This window comes from Mixophyes fleayi, chromosome 6, assembly GCF_038048845.1.
Source record: "Mixophyes fleayi isolate aMixFle1 chromosome 6, aMixFle1.hap1, whole genome shotgun sequence".
NCBI lineage: Eukaryota > Metazoa > Chordata > Amphibia > Anura > Limnodynastidae > Mixophyes > Mixophyes fleayi.
This window is the reverse complement of record NC_134407.1, coordinates 69,205,504-69,226,135: the sequence shown is the minus strand read 5'-3', so window position 1 is coordinate 69,226,135 and position 20,632 is coordinate 69,205,504. Positions and strand designations below refer to the sequence as shown.

At 40.5% G+C, this 20,632-nt stretch overlaps 1 protein-coding gene across 1 annotated transcript in view; it reads right to left on the bottom strand.

Annotated features, from left to right (window-relative positions):
- FASN (fatty acid synthase) overlaps positions 1 to 9,985 on the bottom strand; it is a 73,618-nt gene extending 63,633 nt beyond the window's left edge. The window contains exon 1 of the mRNA XM_075216777.1: positions 9,730 to 9,985. The gene's annotated coding sequence lies outside the window, so the exon portion shown is untranslated. The remainder of the gene's footprint in view (positions 1 to 9,729) is intronic.
- Between the last annotated feature and the right edge of the window lie 10,647 nt (positions 9,986 to 20,632).

Sequence of the window (20,632 nt, the reverse complement as noted above, 5' to 3'; positions counted from 1 at the left end):
TCCATGAAAGACCAATAGATGCGGTCGAACGTTTTTTCAGCGTCGAGCGCCATGAGGAGGGAAGGAAGGTTATCGTTGTGTACCGTATGAATCAAATCAATAATCCTTCTAGTATTGTCAGGGGCTTGACGCCCTGGGATAAAACCCATCTGATCTGAATGGATGAGGGCAGGGAGAAATGGGTTCAGCCTAGAGGCCAAGATCTTAGCAAATACATTCAGATTAACATTAAGTAATCTGAAAGTATGGCGCATAGAGATTGGTCTTTCCCCGGTTTCGGAATAACAATTATGTTGGCCCTAGTGGTGGCGGGGTTGAAGGAAGACCCCTCGAACACTTCATTAAAACTTTTTATAGTACTGGGGGATGAGGCCATCCGGACTGGGAGCCAAGGGAGACTTCAATGATTTAATCGCTGCCAGAACTTCAGACAAAGTAATGTCTGCATTCAGTGACGATTGTTGCTCTGCGGTAACTTTAGGAAGGGGTTTGGATGAAAGGAATTCAGTCAAGGTGGGAACTTGGGTGTTTCCATGGGGGGAAGGCTCATCAAGGTTGTAGAGAGAAGAATAAAATTCCCTGAATTCGTTAACAATAGTTGCCAGGTCATAGGTGATATCGCCTGAGGGAAGTGGACGTATTTTATCAATATGATTCTGGGCTTTTTTTCCCCAGAGTTTTCTAGCAGGTACCGAATCAGCTTTGTCCGCTTTATCATAGTAACGCAGCTGAAGTTTCTGCATAGCGATGGCCGCCTTACGGGAAAGAAGTGTTTAATTGACCCTTCCCTGAGGCAATCTTAGGGAGTGGACCCGGATGATGATGAGTTTGGTGTTGCGTGAGGATTGATGCTAGTCCGAGATTCAAAGACATTTTCAAAATCCAAAACATAACAAAGTAAACAATGTCTGAGAATGCGTGGGGGGTGGTCATAGGTCTTGTACAGCGTAAAAAAGCCACCATTACCTGAGGAGACCCAGAGAAAAGACTTATTACACAAAAATTAAATTCTATCCGTAGAATAGTGTGCAGAGGAAATATAACATAAACATTTTTCACTTAGAACCATATAGAGAGTAGAAGGAAGGGAAGGGCGGGGGGGGGGGGGGGGTGGCAGGATAAATAATTGGTGGGGATCCCCATCCCGATAGGGGTTAGGGTGAGTAGGCAAGGTTGTGAGGGATTAAATCACAGAGTGTAGACCAGGCCAATACACAATAAAAAGAGGTGCATTGTGAATAACACTTGTATCCAATGGTAAAGCAGTGTGCTAAACAAGCAATTATTTTAGTTACACTTATAGATACTTATCACATAAGGGGATGGGGGGGGTGAGCGGACAAGGGAGAGGGAAGGGGAGAGGTGAGTAGGAAGATACATTAGCTCTTCAAGCTAACAAGTCAAAAAGCAATGTAGTGCAAACAAGACATCAGAGCATCAAATAGCTTCATTGGTTGTGAGAAGGCAGAAAATTACAAAGGATTGAAATTGAACACCAAGCCAAACTGATAAACATTTATCGAAAAATACCAAACTGAGTAATATACTTAAAATTTTGAAGGTACTAAAGAAACCTAAAATTAGTAGGCAGAGTAATGAGTTCCACCTGGCGTTAATAGACCACCTGAAAAAAAGGCAATTTATGGAAAAAAACTTTGCACTAACAATGTCATATCAGGGTGGATCTGTGTCCCGAGGACGTCGTCTGGAGGACCGGGACCACTCGGGCTGAGAGAGGGCTGGGTGCTGAGCCTGAGGTGGCGGAGAATGATGAGCCGAGGCTACAGGAAGGATACCCAGCTTGGCCAGGAGATTCTGACCTTGATCCAACGTTTTAACAAAGTGAGAGGAATTGGCAGCTGAGACTTGGAGCTCGATTGGGAAACACCAGCGGTATCGAATATTATGCTGGTGGAGTATCTTGGTGACTGCTTGCAGGTTCCTCCGTTTTTGTATCGTGGAAGGAGCGAGGTCCTGGAATAACTGAATATCCATGTCCCGAAAAGAGATCACGGATTGGTCCCTGGTAGCAAAGAGGATGCGGTCTCTGGTTCGAAAGTAATGTAAACGGACTATGATGTCCCGAGGGGGTTGTCCACTGGTAGGCTTAGCTCTCAGGGCACGATGGGCCCGGTCCATAAGACAGTCAGCTTCAGAGATATCCGGGAGGAGGTGAAGGAAGAATAGAATGACTTGAGAAAAGGCTGGGTATCCATAGCGCCGACTTCTTCCAACACATTTCTGATGCGGATATTATTATGGCGGGATCAATTTTCAGAATCTTCCTGTCTTTCGTTCAAGCGTTCAACTTCGTCGCAAAGACAGGAGAGTTCCTTGTAAATAGCAGAGTTGGAATGGCAAATTCCATCTGTTTTTGATTCCAGGGCATCCGTCCTGTTGCCCAACATGTTTAGCTCAGTTTTGAACTCACTGACCACTTTTGTCAGCTGTTTGTAGAAAGTCGTCTTTACCCCCTCCAGGAGACTAGTCATTACCACTTGAATCTGGGGGTCAAGCTCAACATCAGTAGACAAAGAGCCTTATGGCCCCTGGCTTGGGGAAAGGGAGGGTTTAGGTTTTGATCCAAAGAAATTTTCTGACGTTCCCGATGTTACTTTCTTAGGTTTGGTAGACATGGTTAAGACTAACCAATAGGCAGGTGGGATAAAGTGAGTAAAGGGAGGAAGGTAAGGGAGAAGATCGCACACTGATCTCAGCTTAGATGAAATGGGTCTTACCAAGGATGGGCAGCATAGTAGAATTCACATAGCAGCCGAAAACTTTGTATTGGACGGCTGAGTCAGATTACATAGAGGGAATCTGGCAATGAATGATCGCCCCCCGGTGGTAGTAGTGGAGAACGTTTCACTCTTACAGTAATGGACACCTCCAGTTTCAGGACTGGGTACCTCCAACTTTCACTGTACCCTTTGTGCTCCAATCACCCAGTTAATAGTAAGGAAGGGGAGTGCGGGGACTCTATGGTCCGAATGGTTCACCAGCCTATGGGGCTAAAGATATTGAATTGGCTGCCCAGCAGGGGTCGAGGTTCAAGGACCTACTTCTTTTTTGTGGGCTGCTGAGAGGTGCTACGATCGCGCTGACCGGAAGCGAGTCTCCAAAAAGTGTAATTTCGGGGAGCTGGACGTCGGCAGCACTCCAGGCCAGGGTCCTAGCAGGCCGCACGCTGCGCCTCCGCAGACCGGATGGCAATCTGTTCCTGGGTTCAAGTGACACTCCTGGGCCTCCTCCGAACAGGGTCTTTACACCACACAGGGCAGCAGGTCGAGCGGCGCTCAATGAGGGCATGCACCACAGGGTGCGTGGATAAGGTAGGCCGCGCTCACTGCCGGGTTAATAGGATGGCCTATCTTGGGTGTAAGGGGCCTCAAGGACACGTTTCGTGTGCCTGACTTCTTCAGCCACTGCTGTGGGCAATTGGTAGCCTCAGTGGGGATAATAACCAGGTATAAAGACAACATCTGCTGCGGAGCTCTGCAGGCAGACGTCTCACTGATGTGGCGCCAAAGCCAAGTCCCCCTGCATACAATCTTTTATCGAGGATCACCAGTGTAGTATGTCAGCAATAATATCAGTATTAAAAATTAGATACAGCTATATATTTACTAAAGGAAAGTTCCTCCCCTGACTTAATACAGAAATATGTGCTCTATTTATCTTTCCTAAATGTGTTCAAAGTTGATTCTATGTGTGAAACTAAAGTAGGACTACATGCCAAAATATTTTTTTGATATGATGTAGACATGGACAACTGTAACTTTCCTTACACAACTCTGGCTTAGACAGAAGATAAACAGAAGAAGCTCAGAACACGCTGCTGGCACACGGGTGCGTAAAGTCGTTCTACACATCCTTAGTCACTGACTTTAATCAATGAATTGGCAGCCCTGTTGGCAGCAGTGTACGCTGCAGCTGTATTGATTCACCTACTGTGCCTGGTTACATATCACACCTTTACAAACACAGAAAAGCAGAGCAAAGTATTTCATTATCATACCATTTCCTTTACTCCCAATATACAAGAAACAGCAGACTGTGAAAGTGCTCATCAAGACCATTAGAAACGGATTGAAATCTGTACTATGCATTTATCTCTTTAATGTCTATTAATGTACACATTAAGAAGATAAATGCATAGTACATTTATATGTGTTATAATGTTTTATATCTGTACCAAGGTTCTTGCCAGTTTTGTATCAGTTATTATAATGTCCTGTCTAGTAATTCAGTAAGGTTTATGATCTTTATATGATCTGCAATAGATGATTCCTTTGCTTAGTCAATATACAGTCATTGAAACGGCTATAGTTAATCTCTGACCTTTATGCACAATACGAACACATGCATCTAATATACAGATGAAGCAAGCATTAACCTTTCATTGATAGTTGATACCTTTAGGCTTGCAATCCCATAGGTAACCACAAGGTTTGCTGTTGAAGCATCGTAAATATATGAGGTCATGGTGAGAACTGCAATTTATATTGAATGTGAGATGCTGATAATAATTAATAATTAAAACAATTAATTTTAAATGACAACCGTTAGCATCTGTGACTTAAGTGGAAGTAACTGTCAGTCCCTTGCAGAACACATGCAGCTAAATAGCAGAGAACTGCAAGTGACAGTTACCGCCACTCAGACCCAGGGCCGGATTAACCATAGGGCTAACTGGGCTACAGCCCAGGGGCCTATGGCATCCAGGGGGCCCTTGAAAATGCTCAGCAGCAGTATTGATCGGTCGGGGACGCGATCAGTGCTGCTTAGCACTTTCACTGCGATTCTAGACACAGACATTTGTGGTTTATGTTATCATCACTAGTCTTTTCAAGTAGCAAAACTATTATGGACACATATAAACATTAACTAAAAATAATTGTGTACAACTCATATTAAAATTCCCAGGTGTTTCATTTGGGATATGTTTATATCACCAGTATGCTCCAGACAATAAGCATATTCTGCAGATACATCTATTTTTAGAATCTCACATTACCATAGTACAAAAGAATTACTCTACAGCAAATAATATGGCAGCATGTCTTTGCAAATTACCAAAATATATTTCCATTGCTAACACACTCAAAATGATTAAAGACAACCTAACTTATAAAGTAGCGTATATTTACTCACATTGTGTACGTAATAAAATGTGCTCTAACCTAAAATAACCATCTAGATTATAAAATGAATGTGAATACACCAAACGAACGAATGTGTGACAGGTTGCTATGGGCTACAGCAGAATTCTACTATTTATACAATGTGTATGATGTCTTCCAATATTAATTGCCCATTAACTATTTCAAACCAACAATGCTCAACATAATGGTGTATCAAACCGCAGAAGAACTATTATGTCTCATCAAGATTTAATTTATAGGTAAAATATTGGTTGAGCAAGATGAAAAACCTGGTCGTCCAAATTTAACATAAGCATGTGCAGACAGCCATCAACTGGCCACAAGCCAGACTGCATCATTTTTGGCCACCTTTATTGAAGAAGTATGACGTGTAGATGGCGTGACTGGTCAAGACATCTACAGGGGACCATCGATTGACCACAATCTATAGATCTCTTGAATTTGGTCTTTTGCTTGAATTGCTGAACTACCAAATCTATACAACCTGGCCCTTCATTTGTGTGGTCAGACTGACCATATATTCTGTTTGCTGATCAGGTTTAGGGACTGAAGAAATAAGTAACCACCTTTGAAGCGTAGGAGCAGTGATCCACTGCTCCTATCAAAAGTGTCAAATTCCATTCACTTACATTTTTCATACCATCACTTATAAATTTCTTCAACCACTGGGCAAGTGTAAACAGAGGTACTTTACTTTTGCTTGAACTCTAACTATATAACCAGATATCCAGATAACCACAGATAGCACCTTTGTAAAACACAGCTTAATATGTAAATACCAAAGCGTATGAAAAAACAGCCAGTGTGCAAATGCCAGGGAGTATGAAATCTCACTATAACATCCATGTTGGCTTTGGTTACAAACACATTAGAAGACAACCAATAAGTTTATCCATAAAGATCTATTTGAAATACCCCTAAAAGAAGGACGGGAAGCTTAAAATCCAAAATGGGACAGTTGGGAGTTATGACTATTGGTTGGCGTCAAGGAACATTTCTTTCAGCTACCAGAACATATTCACTATGGTAATGTTTGAATAAATGTGGCTTGATCAGTGGCACAGTCATTGAGAAAGACTAACAAGCAGATTATTAGCTTGGTCATTAGGATAGAAGTTGTCTGTTATTTAACTTAAAACCAATCAATATCCTTAAAATGCCCAGACAAATATATGTGCACCCTGGAACGAAAATGGACCTGTGTTATTCTTGCATAAAACCAAATGGAAAAGTTGACTGTTTTAAAAACAAAACCAGGTGAGGGTCTTGGGTCTTCCTTCCTTCTCTCCTTTGTACAGAATGTCACTGACATAAAGAATGAACTGTTATCAAATTAGTTTGCGTAGTAAATATGTTAAATAACAAATAAGAAGAACAATATTACTACTTTTTTTAGTAACAGAACATTATTTCTTGGACAGAATTATAGACGTAGGGCTTGATTCATTAAGGAAAGTAAAGCAAACTTTGAACCTTGGCAAAACCACGTTGTTTTGGAGGGGGAGGTAAATTTAAAGTGTGAGGACAGATTTATAATTGGGGTAGAGCTTGGCCTAGATCAACTTTAAATTTCAGTGTACAAATAAGCTATCAAGTATTTGTGTGGTAAATTAAAAAAACAGACAGTATAGATCTTATGTGCAAAATAATAAACTAATTTGCACCCCTTGCATTGTAACATGGTCTTGTCCAGGAGAAAACTTTTTTTTGCCTTACTTTCCTTAATGAATCAGGCCTGTAGTGTTTAATTACTGTTTATAAATAAGGAATGGTGAAATGTCCACCTTGATGTATGAACTATTTGATATAAGTAGGGTTAATCTACGTGAAGAACCCTACCCTACCTATAATTGGGATCCATGCATTAAGAAATGTACACAGCCAAACTTTAAAAGGATAAAGGTACTGTAACCCCAGCTCTTACAGACACTGCACCTTCTGGATATGCCACACATTAAAGTGGGGGATAGAATAACTAAAAACAGATTTTTAAAAGCTGATTTAGTAAAATATATTATATATAAGGGTAAAAAAAAAAAAGATTGCCGTCAGATAGGCAATACAGGAGGGAGGGGGTCTACCCTCTCAAGCCCCATCTAAAATGAACACAAAGCTTTGTTGAATTAGTACTGGGGCCCTGTTCCCCATAGTCTTACTAGGACACATAACTGTGAATGAGAATCAGACGGCAATGTACCAAGAGAATGTGTGCTAGATTCAAGCCTCTAATGTAGCAGAAGGCATTTTGTGTCTCAATGCGTAAGGGGCTGAGCACCATCTTAGCACACACATGCTTCTAGATGCCAGAGAAAAATACCTACACTGTGGAGCTACAGGCACTGACGTTATGCAGAAATAGGATTCAGCCGGGAGATTAATTGTGGCCTACAAAGCCATTCTGTTGTGCACTGTGCAGATCTAGATTTGATGAGGGAGATGAAGAAGAGATGGCTTCATTTATAGATGCAGTATGCTGCAGCCTGTGATACAATTAACATCTGTTTCAGCTGTAATAGCCTATCTGGGAGAAGTATTAAGAAGTGATTTATAATGGGACCTGAATTTAATATATTTAATGGTGAGGAGCAGGGAACAGACTGGGCAGTTTACATAGATGGTCCTCTTCAGCTACTGTTTTATATTAAAGATCTGTATATACACCTTCTCTTTCTAACATGTCACACAATAGTCTGCTCCTATTCTTCCTTATTATTTTACAACATCTGTAAAATATGTCAAATTAATCAACTGATGTAAAAGGGGAATTCACTGGTAAATTTTGTATTTTCCCTATACCTTCATTCCCTCAACTAGTAACAGTGAGTGGGGTTCCTCTGTGGTACAGGTGGTACTCACCTCCACTGATGCTGACATCTGGAATACCTTTGAATACAAGCAGCAGCTTGTCAGTTAAACATTGCTACAGCATCCCAGGTATATATGTGGGTTCTGCTAGCTTGAAAAAGCTGGTTCAGCAGAAACAATGATGGAGTTCCCATTTCAATATATTTCATTTAAATCAATAAATTAATTAAGCACAAGCTACTGTAATTGAATTAGTAGGAGTATTGGTAGAAAACCACTGTGTACTGGGTAAAATGGACCATTGTGGAAGATATGGTATATAATGGTCCAGGAAGTGGCAACCATATAGTATCACATCACACTACACAGCACATTGAGTTCCACTTTAAATGTGTTCTTAACACCAATAAAATAATGGAGCATAAGTTACTGTAATTGGCAAATAAAGAGCAAATATGGCAAGTGTAGTCAGAATCACATTTTGTATACATACCAACTGTCGTTAAATTATGCATTAAACATGCATTTTTAATGAAAGTTAAGCTTGTGTACACTGATGTACAAATACAATAATTGAACCACCTGAGACCATACATATTTACATTTTTATGTACTATGCAATGTGTTATTTTCCTGTCCCATTTCAGCGTGTTTTTTGCATGATCGCAGTTGAAAATGTATATTTATCACAATGGGAGTGCATTGTACACCTAATGAGATGCTCTTGAATAATATAACAACTTCCTGTTTAGACGCATGTTTAAAAAGACAGATTAAACGCACTTGTAAACGCATTTCCAACGCTCAAAAACGCAATGCGATTTATATGCATATTTACTTACATTTAAGATGCAACATTTGAAATGCTAGTGTGTACGTATCTTTAGAGTTGGCAGAGCAGCCATGTTTGTGTTACATTTTCTTTACACAGGTAAAAATATTTGTAAATATAGGCACCATATTTTAAAATATTAGATGTTAAAGTTGTTGAATAATTTATACGGACATCAGATGTGTTTTACAAGATGATGTGAAAAAGAGACCCATTTCCAGTATTTATAATCCCCAAATTTTACAAAATCCCTAAATACAACCATCATAAACCCTATTTTACCAATTATCCAACACAAAACGAAGGGGTCATTTTATGAGCGTGCATTCATGACATGCTGCCCATAGCAGTACATGGACCTATAAGATCACAAAGATCACCCAATGACCCTATCCTATACACGGCACTGTACAACATCCCAGGTGTCATATCATAAATATCAATTGCAGACTTCCTTTACCTAATTACACGGTAAGTGCACGATAGTGCAATACCGTCAATTGTTAAATGTGCCCCATAGACATTATTACCCCCGAAAACAGAAATGAGGGTTTACCCTTCTCACCAATCGATGCTACAGTGAGGATCCCCAATCATATGAAACCCTGGTAATCCAAACTGCATCGCACCAATCACATCCAAACCAACCTAAAAACCCGACAGCCGTGCCATGTGCTAACATGTATGCCCACCTCTAATCCCTCTGTAATTATATAGCCAGCCTCACCAGGGTGCAGTCCATCCCTGGCAGGAGATAGATGGGAAGATCTCTGTGCGCATTGTCCTATTTGGAGCAGCTCTGTCTCTCCCCTCCCTCCATCTTTCTCCTTTGTACGCAGGTTGAGCTGGCATGATGGACGTATGCCCCAGTTATCATCTCTGCATCAAACCATTAACATGGAGGCGTGATGAAGAAGAATGACTTACCTCTGCTGAGTCTCTGCTGGTTGTTATCCCTTTCCGGCGAGGATGCCTCTCCTGAGTGCTGCGTGTCTGTAATGACTGAGCAGGTATTAGATCCTGATGCAGCAGGTTACAGATCTGCCTGTCTCCTCCTCTATGTCCCCCTCCTGTGTGATGTCTCTGCTCTCCCCTCCCTGATATCTCTCCTGTGATCTCTCTCTCTCTCTTCGGGTTTCCTCCTCTCGGTCTCCCTCTAGTTCTCGCTCAGACTATTTAAATGACAGACATCCTATGCCGGCCACGCCACATGGGCTGACAACTTTCCCCTGCTAGCATCCAATGAGAGGGGAGGCCGGGCATCGGGGCTCGGCCGTGGGGTGATTCCGCACACCCCCTCCCCAAATGTTAGGAGGAGGGACAGACAAGGGTGAGAGTCATAACCTGAGGGAAAAACGACACACAGTGTATTACATATAAAATATTCACATACAAATTGAACATATAAAATACACATAATACAAGAAATAGGGCTTTGTTAGTACTGTGACTTAGTACTGTAATGTACTGTACTGAAGCACTCCAAAATATGCTAAATACTGTGGTAAAGAGACCTTGTCCCAAAGAGCTTGCACTCATCATCTAGACATACTTTTAGACTTAATGGCCATTTAAAGTAAATGGAAAATATAGGTGAGAGATGTGATTCAGCTCTTATAGAAAGGATGGTACTATTTATTTTTCCAAAAAAGTTATTGCAGCTAAACATCTGGAGAGCAATTAAGTAGGATGATAAGAAATCATCCTAAATAAAAATTATTGGGTGAGACTAGCCACTACATAAGGTAGGACATATCAAATATACCTATAACTATGTGGACAGTATAAAAATATAATGATAGCAAAACCTAGAGCTGCTGCCCCACTTAAACTTATAAACTAAGTTCAAACTTTTAATCTGCAATACATAATGTACCTAGTCAATGCCAGTACAGTGTTCTTCAGACAGTGATTTTCATAGGAATCAGGCTGTTAACAGAACATTCCCATACTCATAGGATATCTTATAGTAAGGCACACTGAGGTGGTTGTATGAAAAATCAACTTATCCACAGTTCCCCTCTTCAGAGTCCTGGGTGGTGGAGCAATAGGCTCCAAAGAGTCAATAGAACTGTGTGAAATATGTGCCACAATTGTCCACGCGATTAGGTCCCTGGTTCAAAGTTTTAAAAGGCCCCGCAATTCAGAATAGCCCTCTTGTAAATTGCCATTTATATGACATCATCATCATCATCATCATTTATTTATATAGCGCCAACATATTCTGTAGCACTTTACAATTGGGGACAAACATAGTAAACTAATAAACTGGGTAAAACAAAGAGGTGAGAAGACATCCATTTGGGTAAACCAACTGGATTTGTAGAGCATGACAGGACCCTGTGCCTGGACTGTTTCAACCTTCTTAGAGATCATCAGTGCAGGATAAAATCTTCTGGTCAGTATGTGAAAGAAACAGCCTCATTGAAAACAATGAGAAGAGCTTTTAAAAGGTACTTCCTTGGGATTATATGCAAATAAATCACCCCTGTTAAGCGTTTGGGTACTCAAAGAGGGTTTATGGGTATTACACCCCAAAAACCACATGACCACTGAATACAGTCATTGTATTATGTTCTTATGGTATATAAAATACTTAGCCTATATTGACACACAATTACTGGGGCTTTATTTGCACCTATGTTCTGATGCTCTGAGATGCTCTCAAATCATACAGTACTATTTTCTATGAAGATGGGCCTGTGACCATCTTGTAATTTACAATGTGAACTCAGAGTGAAGCTCTCTCAGCTGAGATCAAATCTCTGGTGGAACATTATGTTTGTGTTCAATTCTATAATGTGGTTGACAGGGCACTGTGTTTTACTTTGAAATAGAGTTTTTGCTGAATTGGGACACCGCTGAGCATACCTCAAGATGAGATCACAGGCAGGGGCACACACAGGATTTTTAAGGGGGGTTTCTCCCCCTCCAAAAAAAAACATAGAGAGAGCGCAGCAGCAGCTCCATTTCGGCGGCACTGCACTGAACAGCAGCCGTGGCGCTGTCAAAGAAGCATCCGCGGCGGTGCTGTATTGTACTACAATACAGCACCACAGCGGACGCTTCTTTGACAGCGCCGTGGCTGCTATATAGTACAGTGCCGCTATGTAGGGACACTGTTCTTCGAGGAGGGGAGGGGTTTCTGGATAATCAGAAACCCCCCTGTGTGCGCCCCTGACAGGCACTCAGAAAGCATACATGATAAATGTATGTACAGACACCTGCATTTATTATAAATAGCAAGGTAAGGGGTATTTAATTATCAATGTTAATAAAACTGAACAATTGTTTGGGGGGGATGTGATGGCAATCCATAAGTACCTCTGCAGTCCAATCCCTCCCTCATGAATACTCAGCACTTACTGAATTACACTGTATTTCTAAAAATGTGTTAATTCTTGCATAAAATTCAATACACAAAATAAAATTGTACATGCATACAAAAGTGCAATTGAGCAATGACTGTACAGAAAACAGACTTAGGGCTAGATTTACTAAAAGGCGATTTGATGAAACCACCAATTTTCGCCTACTTTTCCTCCGATTTTAAAACCGCCGGATTTACTAAATGCCAAACCGCTATTAAAATGGACAGAATTGAGATTTTTAAAATCACCACTTTACAAATCGCCATCCCGATTTTTACAATTGTGAACATACAAACAGCCAGATTTACTAAGCTGGGGTTTGCAAAACCGCCACCAAACCGTCATCCAAACGGCCAAAACAAAAGAGGTGGTTGTAATAGGCAAGATTTTTCAAACTGCTGCTGTTTGAGCTATCTGGCCATTCAGAACATAAGAGGAGGCACCGTTCACATATAAATTAGTGGGGCAATCACTATTTATTGATTTAGGAGCATGAAATTAATTTATAATGGGGGAAAATTGTATTTTTCATTATATTAAGGGTGTATTATATTATATTGATATTATTTGGGAGAAATATGAATGAATAATTATATTAACTGGACAATACTATTTGATTGTTAATAGTGGATATACAAATTTATGTTGCACAATGTGGCTATACATATTTCCCCCATAATATAATAATACAATAATAATGTCCACTTAATATAAGGAGCAATTAATAAGTTAATTATAAATGAATTGCCCATTAATCAATAAGTAATGATTGCCCCAATAATTAATATGTGAATGGTGTCTCCTCCTATGTTCTGAATTGCTAGAGAGTTCAAACAGCATGTTTGAGCTATCAAGCCAATCAGAAGTAGGTATTAAAAAACCTGTCCTTTTGATGGCGGTTTTAGTCACCCATCGCAGACTCAAACCGCCCTAAAGTAAATGCGGCGGTTTGGAGCACTAAACCGCTGGCAATGTCTGTAGGTTTAAAACCGCCACCAATCAGACTTCTTAGTAAATTTAGACATTAATGTTTTTAGTCAATAACTGATTATAATTTGTAGATCAGCTGGAGCATTGTGACTTAGCAATAGCCCATCATTCCACTATACAGGGCTTTTATAGTGTCCAGAATTTTAGATCTGACCTTCAGAAATGTATTAATGAAATAGAGAAGAGATAAAGAAGGATAACAAATTTGTGCACGTCTAAAGCACAACATTTTGAGGAAAAAAAAGAAAGCAGATAAGAACGTAAATGAGACCAACAATATTCAGAAGGGTAACGTTTTTCAGAAAACATTGAATTTTAGAACATAGGATTAACATTAAAAATATATATATTTATAATATATAAATATACAAATTTATTTAACTGATGAAATAGAACGCTCCACATCTGTTCACACCTGGAACAAACTTCTAGGCATGTAGAGATCCTCATCACTGCCTAGCCTACACTAACTGCAACTACATCTCACTTCCATAGCTCCCACCCTGGATCTCATTCTCCTGGCCACTGGTGACATTTTCCCCAACTCTGGACCCGCTATCTGCTCACGTTCTTCCTTGCACCACAAAAGTTCCCACTCACCACAAACCTCATTGTCATTCCCTGGGACAATATATCTCCCCTTTCCCACCTCCCCTTTTCTTGTGCACTCTGGAACGCTAGATTTGTCTTTAACAAACTTCACACCCATTCATGACCCATTCCTTGCCTGCTCATCCAGTCTCCTGACCTACTGAAACCTGGATTAAGCCCTCTGACACGGATTACCCTGCAGTTGTTTCCTATGGGGGTCTCACCTTCATCCACACTCCTTGGGCTAGATTTACTAAGCTGCGGGTTTGAAAAAGTGGGGATGTTGCCTATAGCAACCAATCAGATTCTAGCTTTCATTCATTTAGTACCTTCTACAAAATGACAGCTATAATCTGATTGGTTGCTATAGGCAACATCCCCACTTTTTCAAACCCGCAGCTTAGTAAATCTAGCCCCTTGACTCAGCGACGAAAATGTGGAATGGGTTTCGCATTGTCTCCCGCTTGCACCTTTTTTATTACACCCCTGAAACCTCCCTCTCCTTCTCATTTGAAGTCTATACCATATGTATCTCTTCCCTCCACTTCCACCTGCCACATTACTATCATTTTTCAGGCACAATTTCCTAATTACTTGACAAATTTGCCACCTGCCTTTTTTTGTTCCTTTCCACTAACCTACCCACTCTTATTCTAGGAGATTTCTATGATTTGTTATTCTAACTGTGCGGCACTGCAGAGTTTTTGGGTGATTCACAAATAACTGATGATGGTGATGATTATAAGGGCAATTTAAACATGTTTGATTTCTTTTGTAAGTAAATGTTCTAAAGTAAAGTAAACAGAAAGGATGGACCAATCGGTCTGCCATCAATATATGTACAGCATCCGATTTATGATTAATAAAGATAAACAATGTATCTGTGTTTCTGCTATAGTAGTGTGACCAGAAATGTTTATTTTATAATTATTAGTGTTTGCTAGTATATCCTCTCTAATTTTTTGACAGTGTCTATATCATAGCAAAAGCATTTTATCAAAATGAGAATGAGGAAGCAGATTCATTAGCCATCCTAGTAAAGTATTTAGCAACCGATCTTTAAACATGTGTCTTCTTAATCCCTAATCAGTTGAACCAGAGGATGGCAAATATCCCCCTCCCCAATAAACTGTAATACACAACATCAGAAGCCCCTGAAATTCTCATTGGAGAGTGTTAGTCTGGGGCTGAAAAAAGGAGAAGACTGCAGTGCGAGTATTGCAGTCCCTTAAATTCTTATAAATGTATATATATTTGTTGGTACTATATGCTGCTATTAATACTTGGATCAGTATATTTAATGAATCATTGCCAACAGTTTGGAAGAAAAAAAGTTTACTTGACATAGGATCCATAGTGGTTTAACCTTTTCAAAGTTAAACAGTAGTGTTTGTCTGTGCTGATAATACTGTATCATGAAATATGTGCAATGTGCACATTCTACAATAATGGTACCAAAAATTAAAAGTGTATGATACACTTTAAGCATATCTTACACTGCGGGCCATAAGCCAGGGAAATAAATAATTATAATAAAAAAAAAGAAAAAACTTAGCCCTCCCCCCAAAAAATCTACACCAGCTCTAGTGCTGCAAGCCTAGGGTGGTATTGGCAAAGTTAGGGGAGAGGGAGTAGGGCTATGAAAAGTATGGAGTCCTCGCGAAATTAAACCGAAACAAAACCAGCAGTAGGCTATAGCTGCCAGGGTTTGAGGCACTATAGCAGGAAAACTCACGGCATGGAGTCCCCCTGTCATAGTACCAACCAGCCCTACGCACATCAGCATGGGGCTGAATTTCCTATGGGGATCCTGCTCCTTCAGGATAAAACAGCCCTGTGTTAATAACGCTATTCCCACATCCCTGGACGGTGAGTGTGGGTTAATGAGTGAAAAGAAGAGTTAAAACAGCATTTTCCCTGTGGTGTACTACAGGTACCACCAGGCCCAGGCTGCATTACAATGGTAGGGCATACTGGTGCTTATAATACCACAATCGCCAGCATACCTATGGCTGACAGGGTATGCTGGCACTTGAGGAACTACAAGTGCCAGCATACCCTAGCAACCAAGGCCACTGGGACCTGTAGTGCACCAGGGAGAGATGGAAATAAATAAACACAAACACACAAATTAGGAGCTGCTGCAATTTTCTGCTTTGCGGTGGCAGCTCACACTGCAGTAAGTCGACGCCATTTTTCTCTTCCCAGCTGCAGTCTATTGTTAAGCAACGGGCTTTTTTTGACACCAGGCAATTCATCTTGGAGCTGGCTCCTGATTGGCTCCCTGTCCGTTATAGGACAGCTTTGCCTTGTTGCCGGTGATCGTATATTCTCCACACTGCTGATCCTACTGCATGTGTATTCTGTGCCCATATATTGTTTCTAAGATACTATTGCCCACTGCCTGTCCTGCCCTTCTGCTAAGTTTACTGGATTTCTCTCTGTCCGCGACCTTTATTGGCCCTGGGTTTGTTATTGTTATACCTCTTTGCTGATTCTAGGCTCTTTTCTGTCTACATTCTACCTGCTATCAGTCCATCAGTCATCTGGAGCATTCTGTGTCAGTCACTACATCCTTCAGTCTACTCCTGGGAATCCATTGTATGCATTCACAGAGCCGGCACATATTTACAGTTATTATCCTGGGGACATCTAAGTACCGGTGAATATATAACAATTCTATGGGAATGGTGTCTACTATAGCTGAAGGCCTTGCCTAGCCAGTTCTAGGAAATCAATTATAGTCTGACATCTGTCCTAACAGCATACACCAAATCCAAAATAAATTTAATTGAAACTCCACACAGCCCTTATTAACCCTCTTTCTTTCAACAGCTAAGTCAGAAGGTTGGCAACATTGGTATCTGCATCTTAAAACAAAAAAAAAACTTTATAGATGCCGCAATACTAGTTCCATTAAGAGCACTACCATAAATGAGCTCTTAGTGGCAAGGCAGTAATATTTATAACTGTAGATATCCCACACCCTTACCTCAGAGCATGAGTGGAGATATGTCTGCAAGCAGATTGAGCTGTATTTGTGGTGGTCGAGTACTGATGGGAGTTCCTTCCCTTACCTTGTCCTCCAGACACGAGTCAGGTTCTTTTTTGGTCGGATATCCGGTGGTCAGGAGATAAATACTTCAATGAAAGGGACAAGGATTGGACAAATAACTTGGGTTTATTAATAACGCGGTAAAGATAATTTTGGTAAGCCACCGCGCCACTGACCCCTTCACCTCAATGGTAATGACAAAACACTCATTTGATCAACATTGAGCACAATAGCATTTAACATATAATAATAAATCAATTTTCAGGTAAATCACTTAACATTAATATTCAACTAAAACATTTGGTGCACCAATATTATCCCTGGTAACGTTACCATATTTCACACTCAGTCCTGGGTTGAACTGTGCACAGGAATTTAGTAGAAGTGCTGCACGTGGTTGGGGCCCATAAATTACTTTTTCACGCCAAATAAACTAATGATCTTTTGTATTGCACAGTCTCTTTTGTGTGTATTCACAGACCTCTCTATTTTCTCTCCTCTCACACTGTTCTCAGTACATAGCTCAGTCTGTTTAGTGTGATGTCACAGATCTCTATACTGCTTATTTATTTTCAGTACTTTCCTTTTTACTCACACCTCTCTTTGGCTCACTTCTTATCTTCTTCTCTCTCAGTCTATGCAGACACAGGGATCTCTCTCCCTCAGAAGTCTAGAACTTTCCTCTTCCAACTGCCTTCTGGGAGTTCACAGTTATTACCAAAGTTAGTGGACTTGTTGCTATGCCACACACTCCTCCTTCCTGTTACTCCCGGCAACCACCAACCACTCCCAACTGTCACTTCTCCCTAAAGAAAATATTATTTATTTATTTTTATTTTTTTTCTTTATAAACACTTTTAACAATTAACAAATTAAATTAACAAATTAAAAACATATAGATACACCCCAGGGTACTCAGATTTTGGGGCACCACATATTCCTTTATTTGTATAGTACAGAAAGCACACTTTGCGCTTCTGTTTCAGACTTAAGTCCAACTATACATAAGGCCCATAATTTGGCTGTTTGTGTACCCAAAACAACCAATAGTACTGATGAACAACTGATGGGGATTGACGAGATCTGCCTGAATATACGGATTGGCTGATGGCCTTGAACTGCCAATGTGTGCGATTTAGTGTTAGGTAATCGAATCGCTCAGGCTAAGTGATTGGATCTGTACATGGATGAGTAGCTTTATAGGTTGTGTCTATGGGAAATAGGTCAAGGCTAGCACATTACAGTTCTTTAAAACAAAAGAGGGTCTTTATATGATGTTATCAACAACCTCATGAGAGCAATTCATGGTCTGATTATGAACCTTTGGAATATATATAGTTGCAGAGATCCTAGCAGAATTTCTATTCAATTGAGCACACACTGTGATTCTGAACCATCACTACACATTCTCTATAGATGCCCTGGTGTCTTCCTGGAACCAATGCATCCACTGGCCTAAGAAGCTATGCATAGATCCAGACACACATTACTCTGCGCATGTCCAGAACCAGAACACTTGCGACAGATTACAATTTCAGGGGTGGAAAAAAGGCGGATGCACATAGGTTATGTACAGAAAAGGCATTCCCCTGCAGATACCTGTGATTCAAGACTTTGGTGCATGCAGAAGTACGCTGGTTTTCAGACATAAGGTTTGCACCTGCTCGGGGTCATGTCTAACTCATGGATAATAGTGATGAACAAACGCGCATTCACAACCTCGCCATCTAACGGGAGAATGGACTATTCGCCTGCACACATACTCTTCTCGTTATACAACAAGACTGACAGAGGGAGAGGACTATGGTGTTAATTCATCTAAAGGATTGTTTATAGTAGTGTTTGCTGAGGATTATAGGATTGTTTTATTAACATAGAAACTCAACATATTAACATACTAAAAACAACCTAAACTATAATATATATATATATATATGTGTGCTTTACAAATATTGACATGAATTGAGGGAAAGCATACGCTGCTTTAGGCCTAAAGGCTGGTGGGGTATGAAGGAGAAAGTCTTTTTTTTTCCAGATAACGAAAAAATGTTAACAAAAATATATTAAAAAAAAAATGACATTGTAAAAAGTTATTTGTTTAAAATATATTGGTGTGTGTGTTTTTTGTTGGTAAGGAAAATGTATACTCATGTACATGTGTACCATAATGAAGGGACATTTGGAACATAACTATATGAAATCAATTTTTCTTGTTTGATTGGGCATTAAATAAAATAATAAAGTGTTTGATGAGGGGATAAAAAGTATAGCAACTTGTCCCCTATTAGTGTGAAAAAAGAGGTTCCATTTGTCTAGGTGATCGTTTCCTTTCCTCACAGTAAATGGCAGCACAGCCATTACAATCACACAGTATACGGCAGCACAGCCATTACAATCACACAGTATACGGCAGCACAGCCATTACAATCACACAGTATACGGCAGCACAGCCATTACAATCACACAGTATACGGCAGCACAGCCATTACAATCACACAGTATACGGCAGCACAGCCATTACAATCACACATTATACGGCAGCACAGCCATTACAATCACACAGTATACGGCAGCACAGCCATTATAATCACACAGTGTAAGGCAGCACAGCCATTGCAATCACACAGTATACGGCAGCACAGCCATTGCAATCACACAGTATACGGCAGCACAGCCATTGCAATCACACAGTATACGGCAGCACAGCCATTGCAATCACACAGTATACGGCAGCACAGCCATTACAATCACACAGTATACGGCAGCACAGCCATAACAATCACACAGTATACGGCAGCACAGCCATTATAATCACACAGCATAAGGCAGCAAAGCCATTACAATCACACAGTGTAAGCAGGGCCATCTTAACAACATTATGGGCCCCCGGGCAAAGCAGTGCACTTAGGCCCCTACCTACAACACCACTCAAAGGACTAAAAATGTAAATTATCAATAAAATTAAGTTTATATTTATTGGTACCTGCAACAAAAATCAGTGTTCAAACATTAAAAAACATGCTGTACAGCTGTGCCTTGATACATGGGTGAATAGTTTTTTTTTTCTATTGGCCCTGGCTACGGGGCCCCTATGCCCTATGCTATTATACTTTTCTTATTGGCACACCAATCTCTCCAGAATGTGCAAGTGGGCAGTATAGAATAGTTAATGGGCATAAGTGGTGGAGATAAAAACGAATAGGCAGTCTAAATCATAGTCCATATAGAATAAAAGTGTTAATGTGAATGAATGATCAACATGCAGATTTTGCTGTGTCTAAATATATATACAAAATATTTTTGTTGGTGGATCGACTGAAATGGAGATTCAGTTATGTGTCAGTTGTTTATATAGAGGTCCAACAATTCAGAAGTGCACACACTAGACCAAGTCGACTTAATTAGTTGCTGTGCTAGTAGTTGGGCAGCAATTGGTTAGTTTGTTATTGTATTTTGCACACTGGTGGGTAACAGACAAGAGCAGTGGTGTGGATATCGCTGTTGGTATTAAATATACTTCCTTGCACCTTGGGCACAGCAGCCAGGCTAGCAACATAGGGCAAGGAATCATTGCCCTAACCCTTCTGGCCTCCTGTAGATACCCCTTGGGGGTCCTTGACCTGTCAGCATCAGGATTCATTTGCTTTTTTACTCTGCATCATACTTGCCAACTCTCCCGGAATGTCCGGGAGACTCCCGAAATTCGGGTCGGTCTCACGGACTCCTGGGAGAGCTGGCGATTTTCCCGCATCTGGCCCATCTGCCCACTTATATAAAATTAGTGCTGGAATGTACGGGCGGAGGGGATGTGCTTCGCGATTCA